Source organism: Salvia hispanica, chromosome 4 (assembly GCF_029641045.1).
Source record: "Salvia hispanica isolate PSC_SH4W2 chromosome 4, Shi_PSC_v1, whole genome shotgun sequence".
Classification (NCBI taxonomy): domain Eukaryota; kingdom Viridiplantae; phylum Streptophyta; class Magnoliopsida; order Lamiales; family Lamiaceae; genus Salvia; species Salvia hispanica.
Window position 1 is genome coordinate 36,723,823 of NC_142695.1, and position 8,556 is coordinate 36,732,378.

An 8,556-nucleotide genomic window follows, 5' to 3' on the forward strand; every position below is an offset into this window, starting at 1 on the left:
TGATTGGATGAGTAAATGAGCGCTGACCTAATTGAATGTAGATAAAGTCAATGTAGATAAGGATAAGAGAAGCAATCACAATGGGACACGTGTCAGTGGGGTGATGGTCGGCAACTAGGTTAACTATTTGCATGTCCAGGGTGGAGAGGGACCGTTTGGTTGGTGACTCAAGTGTTGAAATTCAACTTTGGTGGAAGATTTTCAATATGAAGAGAATAAAGGAAATTTCCATTCTAGAAAGGGAACAAGTATATTTATCCTACTCGCATTCATATGACTAATTTTGTGTTGAAAAGATTACTTCTATTTTTTTCTATTGACAACGCGTTGGATCTACGAAACATTTAATATAGAGCTTCAATTATATACTGTACAATTGATTTCCTTTCTTTATTTACTAAGAGTATGAATTATATACAAAAAAATAGTGAATTCCTGCTGATTAGGAAGTGCTTTATGACACAATAATAATGAGGTAGATTTGGTATTATTATTATTATTATTATTATTATTATTATTATTATTATTATTATTATTATTATTATTATTATTATTATTATTATTATTATTATTATTATTATTATTATTATTATTATTAACCACTTCATTTTTTATAAATTGTAAAATACTCAATCCGTCTGTCATTAGGAGTCTCGCGGGACGAGTTTTGAGAAATGTTAAGAAAAGTAATTGGAAAAAAAAGTTAGTGGAATATGAATCCTATATGTATTATTTTTTAATGATATGTGAATGGAATAAATTGTGGAATTTCAGACCATATTATCATTTATAGTAAAAAAATGAACTGAGACTTTTATTCGTGAATGAACTAAAATAGAAAAATGAAACTCATATTCACGAATAGAGGAAGTAATTAATATTAATATATTAGTCAAATTTGAAATGAACTGCAGAACCATATATGCTTCAAATTCGTAACCAGTTTTAAGCTACAAGACATAGCCTGCTGTTTGGATTTAAAATTAAATTTAAATAAATCTTTTAACATTAAATTTGACAATTAATTTGAAAAATGTGATAGGGGCAAAGTTTCATGAATTGGCAAAACTCCAACAAAATGATGGAAAGATAATATGGGGTATATATGATCAAATCAGCATGTCAAGCTGGTTTTCGTTGTAAAGTCAGTATGTTTTAGGCTAGATAAATAGTTTAAAAAACGTGCCACACATACACACATATATATACACACGATATATGAATAGGATTAAATTGAATCTTAATTTTGATAGATTAAAAATGAATTTTAATTTTATATATAAATAAGATTAAAATGAATATTAATCTTGATAAATTAAAATTAAGATTAAATGTGAAGCCTTAGATTAAAGAGTGAACTACAAAATTAGTCCCTGGACTATGCGTTTATCTCGCCAATGAACCCTGGACTTTAAAAATATTCCCAGACAACCCTGGACTAAGCATTTATCTCGAAAATGGTCATTTTTCACTGTTTCGTGACAAAAATACCCTTTTGGAAGGTTTTGGGGGTTTGGGCAATTTGGTCCTTTTACATTTTAAATCTGATATTATTTCAATGATGTACTAAATTTGATATTATTTCAAAATTATCATTCTTCTTCCCTTTTTCCATCCTTCACTTTGTTTCTTTATTTCAATATTAGATTTAATTTTATAAAATTAAATTTTAAATTTCGATTTTTAAATATCAATAAATTTTTTTAATTATTAAAATTACTATTAAATAACAAATTAATAGTTTTAATCAATATTTGATAGTGTCTAATATTTAACCAATAAGGTACGACGACACCTTAGTTTTAATCATAAATAGATCATATAACACAATTTATTTCGAAATAAATATGCATCTAATGTAAGACTAATATAATTTTCGTTTATTAATTTGAAAACAATCAAAATTAACTAGAAAATTTCAACAAAAATTCTCCTACATCAAATTTTTGGTAGTATCAAATTTTTAGCCAACTTCATAATATTTTTAGTCAAATTCTCCTATACATTAGATGCATATTTATTTCGGAATAAATCGTGTTATATGATCTATTTATGATTAAAACTATTAAATACTGATTAAAACTAAGACGTCATCGTACCTTATTGATTAAATATTAGACACTATCAAATATTGATTAAAACTATTACTTTGTTATTTAATAGTAATTTTAATAATTAAAAAAAATTATTGATATTTAAAAATCAAAATTTAAAATTTAATTTTATAAAATTAAATCTAATATTGAAATAAAGAAACAAAGTGAAGGATGGAAAAAGGGAAGAAGAATGATAATTTTGAAATAATATCAAATTTTGTACATCACTGAAATAATATCAGATTTAAAATATAAAAAGACCAAATTGTCCAAACCCCCAAAACCTTTTAAAAGGGTATTTTCGTCACGAAACAGTAAAAAATGACCATTTTCGAGATAAACGCTTAGTCCAGGGTTGTCTGGTGATATTTTTAAAGTCCAGGGTTCATTGGCGAGATAAACGCATAGTTCAGGGACTAATTTTGTAGTTCACTCTAGATTAAAAAATTAATGATGGAGATATATATAGGGTTTATGATGGATATTACATATTAGTTTAATGTGAATTAGGACATTAAAAAATAAAATCATCCGATTAATAATTGTAATACATATACATATAATTCGAAAGTATACACATTTTATCTGTACTTAGGGAATTACATACACTACACTTGGTGCATTGAAAACACGTATCATAACCACATGAATTTGCTTGCAAATCTGAAAACATACTAAAAAAATATTAGGACTACATTTTTTGGCATTAATTATACACATTGAACATAGGGCATTATGTGCATTGACTTAGGACATCATAACAATGCAATGAATAGCATTATATGTAAGTCGTTATAGAAATATAGAAATTACATTTTCGTGCAATTTTTTTCATAGGAATGTATGCAATTGAAATTTCCTTAAAATTCTTGTAAAATTACTTTAATTTGATATAGTATGCTGAAAAATAAGTTATATCGAAAAAGTTATACCAAAAAAATTTAAGTTTTGGGATTTTTTTAGATATTTTAGGATTGTTATATAAATATGTCACATAATGCAATTTAGGCGATTAATTATCCTAATCCAATAAGAATGATTATTGACAGTGACTGACGCATGATTTTTATGATGGGAGGTCCAAAAATAATTTATAATAAAATTAGAAAATATATAAAATTAAATAATAATATTTAAATATTAAAGTCAAAACCAAACATATCATAACATTTCTCTTCTATTCTTCATCTTCTGGAATCGCTGCATAATAGTTTCATTAGTAACATTAACAAAAACATCTTTTTCAATGTAAGGAACTAAACAATCTTGTAATAGTTGGTCTCTCACACAATTACATAAAGAACTCTAGATGAATTTCATTGCTGAAAATGCTCTTTCCACTGAGGCAATAGCAACCGGCAAGAGCAATGACAACTTGCCTAACAAATAAACCAATGGAAAATTTTCATACTTTCTTGTAGAAACCATCTTCTGAGCAAGACCACTGAAGAGGCTGGGATAGAAACTAATGATGGTTAGCGAAGGCGTGTTCTAAAAAATAATGAAGAAAACCCTCGGTCCAGGAAATCCGCTAGACACTGGGTCTAGGAACTCAGAGAACCTTGAGCTACCTGTCGTTGGGCACACAATCAAAACCTTAACTCCCTCTTCAAAAACCCTCAACCCGCTTTAATTAAGAAAACTAGTACGTGGAAGTAGGGATCGAATCCACAGAGATGAATGCGCAAGTAAACATGTTCAAAGACTCGGGAACAATTTATTTTTTTTGGCTGCTGCCACGCAATATTGGGGTTGAGCTTTAATTCCTAGACTTGATAATTGAAATATGCTACTCTAACAGCTAGATCTAGGCAGAAACATAAAAACATGCACATTAAACGAAATAGAGCGAGACAATTACTAGATCGAACGAACAATTTCCTGAATTAACCTAGACCTGAGAAAGCAACTAAATGTGGGGACCATTTTCTGAAAAGGTAGAGTACGATTGAAAAGCTGCAAAATAACTAATTCAAGGACTAACTAACAACGACATCATCTTCTTCAACATTTATCATGAAACAACCAGTTAAAAACAGAGCAAGAACGAAGATCAAAGCAAAGTAGACGGAATTAAACCGACAGAAATGAAGAACAGTTAAAACTAAAGCAGATCTACTGTCACACCTCAACCCTTATGACGTATGCACTTACTATAAATAAATTCAAATTTTCAAAAGCACACATATTCTATAATTTTCAAAGATCAACATTTATCAAGTACATATTTCAAAACATTCTAAACGGTAGTGAGACTTTCTCACCACTCTGTATACTACACATTTATCTACATGCAAAAATGATGAGGAGGAGAAGGTTGTCAAAATGTGTCAGCCGCCAACCCTTATAATAACTGTAACTCACATCAACCCACGCATCATTGATATCTTATTCCTGAAAAATATTAGTGGTTTATATGAGCCACAACTCAGTGTATATAAACCTTACCTTTAATTTCACATCCCAGGTATCAATATATTCTTTAACCAATATACATAACAATAACCAACAAATATTAGAAACAATTTCATATACATAGGCATATGTCACACTATTCAGTTTATTATTCTGTGACAAATCAAGCCTGACATCTGCCCGGGATTCCATTGTATCTGACCCGAAGGTCTCATTGCCATTGTATATATATATATATATATATATATATATATATATATATAGAGTCCCATTATCCACAAATTCACTCTTAAAGACCGAACCACCGAACCCTACCAAATTAGGGCTTTTAGATCTAGTTTTTTATGGATAAGATACATAAATTAATAAATTATTTTCGCCTTCATCACGAGCCTATTTTAATTCATCCGATGGTAAATAAGTCATACTAACATGCTACGAAGATTTATCTTCGTTCCAGAATATATTACTTCATTCTAGTAGGTTTTTACTTCATTCCAGTTGGTTTTTACTTCATTCCAGTACGTAAATGTGGTTTCGCCGTCGCGTGTCGTTCTCTCTCTACAATATCTATCACCACCGCCATAGCGCTAATATGGTTTAATAATCACATGGAATAATGTAATAAATTATTGGAATGAAGTATGTGTAGAAGCATTTGAAGTCCTACTGAAATGAAGTAAAAATCTTATCCAATGAAGTAATAATGTTTCTGAATGAAGTAATAAACTCACTTGAATAAATTGCATTTTTAAATGTTAATCAAGCAAAAATCCACGTCAATGAATTTGAATGAAGCATATGTTGAATCATTTCAAAGCCTACTATAAGCAAGTAAAAACATGTTGTAGTTTCAAGGTATTACGAACAGAATGAAGTAATAAACCTATACAATGAAGTAAAATGGGCTTATAATGAAGCCGAAAAAATTTTCACAGCAGCACATCTCATCAAAAAAACTAGATCTAATGGCCCAGATTTGGTCTCTAGTTCGGTCTTTGAAATTGGTTCGACATTGATCACAACTCTCTCTCTCTCTCTCTATATATATATATATATATATGACCCGAAGGTCCATTGCCATTGTATATATGACCCGAAGGTCTCTTGCCATTGTATATATGACCCGTAGGTCCATTGCCATTGTATATGACCCGTAGGTCCATTGCCATTGATATCAGACTCAGGGCATGACTGTCCCATATCCTCTTTAATCCAATGATTCAAATAATTCTAAAACCATGTGCAAACATATCAATTGCACCAATCACCTATCCATATCATATTCCATTAAATAATTCCAATATAATATACTATCAATATATTTATTGGACCAAGTATATATCTCCATCATTACCACTAAACACATATCATATCAGTATCACATCATATTATTCAAATATTCACTCCAATTTAACACATAGCAATTAATCACATAAAATATATAAAACTAAAAGTGTGATTTATACACACCTGATCACGATAGATAAACTTACTAAACTCCTGATTCTGACTCTCCTGATTCGAACTCTTTAATTTATAACTCTCAATCAATTTAAAAATCAAACCATGTGTTATGGTAAACTTCTTCTCTGATTACCGAAGGCTCTCTCTTCCCCTTTTTATTTTCTTCCTTCCCCTCTCCTCCTTTTTTTCATAATTATGTGTATTTGTATATATAGACCTTCACGTCGGCAACTTACCGACTTATACATATTACAAGGATTGTTATATATCCAAGTGGCATGTCTTTAGTTAAACACTTGGTACTACACGTCCCTTACATATATAATTGTGCGATAAAGATAACTTACAAAATAAACAATTTAATATTCTAAGTATAAAAATATTAATAAAACTTTCTTAGTGAATAAAATACTCATCATATTCACTTTGTACCTGTATGCATACAAGAACGTGTACGTATATTATATATTTCCAAGGACAAGACATTTTCATGCACACATTCACATTATTATATATGTATACACTTAACTATTTAATATTAAGGTAATATATATTGATATAATATTTATTATGCAAATAACATTATATAAAAAATATGCAATAATAAATAAAAAATATTTTCATATGCAAAATAATACATGTTTTGGGTCATGGATGTCACATCTACGGCTACTAGACGAGGTTAAATGAGAAAACAGAACTTAAACAATCGAATGAAACACAAAACAAGCAGATTCAACCACAGGACGCTTAATCCACTCCGGATCCAAGCCATCCACAACAACCAAACATCATTTCCACCTCCGATCCTCACTAGTCTACGTAGATTCAACCGATCGACAACAAATTTCTTACAAACCAACTCCAAACTCAGATCAACCAACAATAATCAGCAAATCAAACCCAAAACAACACGATAAGATAAACGAAACATACACAGACATATTCATTGCAAAATACGAAACATCGAACGATAGAAACAACACCAAAGTCGAGCCTCGAACAGCGAGGACTCGGCGAGTACCAAAAGTAGACAGAAAATTAAAGATAATTGTTTCTTCGCCTCCGTAGAGACGGTGTTGCACCCAAACTTCTGATGAAACGAGAACCCCCCTACGATTTCCCCCTAAGTGTGTGAGTGTGTAGAGAAAAGAAGAAAACTAAGCTAGGAGCTGAAAGGTGATGATCATGTTGATTGCGTGCTCCCTTTTTATAAAGGATAGAGCTTCTAGACTGTTCTTGCAATGCCCATTTTGCCCTTCGATTCAATGCTCTTTTGTCTAGCGCTCTTCCTTGTTCAGCTTATTTTCCTTGCCGGCTTCCTCCACCAGGTGATCTCTGTCTTCTTCCTGGGGTTGGCAATTTTCTCTATGCACCTGGCTCAAAAAGGTTTGTTAGACCCGGGAAATCACAGAATTTATCCCTTAACCAATGCATGAAATTAGCCTTATCAAACTGCTCACACTTAAAACATACTTGTCCTCAAGTATAAAGACAAGAAAAGAGAAATAAGGCGAATTTCAATGCATGGTTATTCCCTGACCAAAGAGAACTACTAGACCTAAACACTAACATGAAAGAAAGAAAAAACAATAGCACTTAATAAAACACATAGGCATGAATTAGTTCAGATTTTTGGGCAGCTGTCGCCACAAGTTTAAGGCCAATCCAATAGTTTACACTCTCTAAATCCTCCCCTTCCCTTCTTCCACCTAATCGGTTTGTCAGCTCGTCCAGATAGCCATTAGTTTGCTAATTGTTAGATTCGCTCGATCACTCATTCCTCACCAGGGATGTTAGGATCGATCGCTCATAATTAGTTCTTGCTATTGATGCTTCGGGTTATGAGAATTTTCTCCTTCTATCCTCCTTTCCTAATTTTTTCTCCTGGACTTCGTCCAGCTTATACCTCCTCTTTCCTGGACTTCGTCCAGCTTATTCCTCCAGATTTTTTCTCTCTCTTTTTTTTTTTAATATTTTCTTCCTTTGGACTTTGTCCAGCTTATACCTACGGGTTTGAAAATTTTTCTCTTTTTTTTTCTTTTCTTAATATCTCCTTTCTAAATTCTTCTCCCTAAGCATCAGGTAGCAGCCCTTTTATTATGTTAGCGCTCAATGTTAAGGCTTCTAACTCACATTAATAGTGAGGTTTCACAATTAGGTCAGCTAAGGCACCTTCTATCGTTCTTGCCTCCTCCAAACCGATTTTAGCTTATTAAGGAAAGAGGCCTCAAAGTTGTAGTGCATCCTATTTTCAATTACTCTCCCTAAGGGAATCTTGCCTTATTATCCTTGTTAATTCATGCTTAAACACATAACCTAAAAAAAAAAAAAAAAAACTAGAACTCCTAGACCTAAGAACTTCTTCACATGCTGAGCACATACTGCACTAACTCTCCCACCCCCTCCCACTTCACTCCAGCTTGTTCCCAAGCTATCCTAGTGAAGGGGGGAAATGAGGGAGTTGGTGCACACAATCAAAATAAAACACATAAAACTTCTCACACTTAGACCGAACAACGGGCTAAGTGGGAGAGAAAAAACAAAGACATAAACAGGACAAAGCATACTGAATATA

General features: G+C 31.5%; 1 long non-coding RNA gene across 1 annotated transcript; it reads right to left on the reverse strand.

Annotated features, from left to right (window-relative positions):
- Positions 1 to 4,266: 4,266 nt before the first annotated feature.
- On the reverse strand, positions 4,267 to 6,146 carry LOC148928572 (uncharacterized). The gene is made up of 2 exons (XR_016137646.1): positions 5,985 to 6,146; positions 4,267 to 4,490 (listed from the first exon to the last, which is right to left on the reverse strand). It is a non-coding gene; the product is annotated as an uncharacterized LOC148928572 (long non-coding RNA).
- Between the last annotated feature and the right edge of the window lie 2,410 nt (positions 6,147 to 8,556).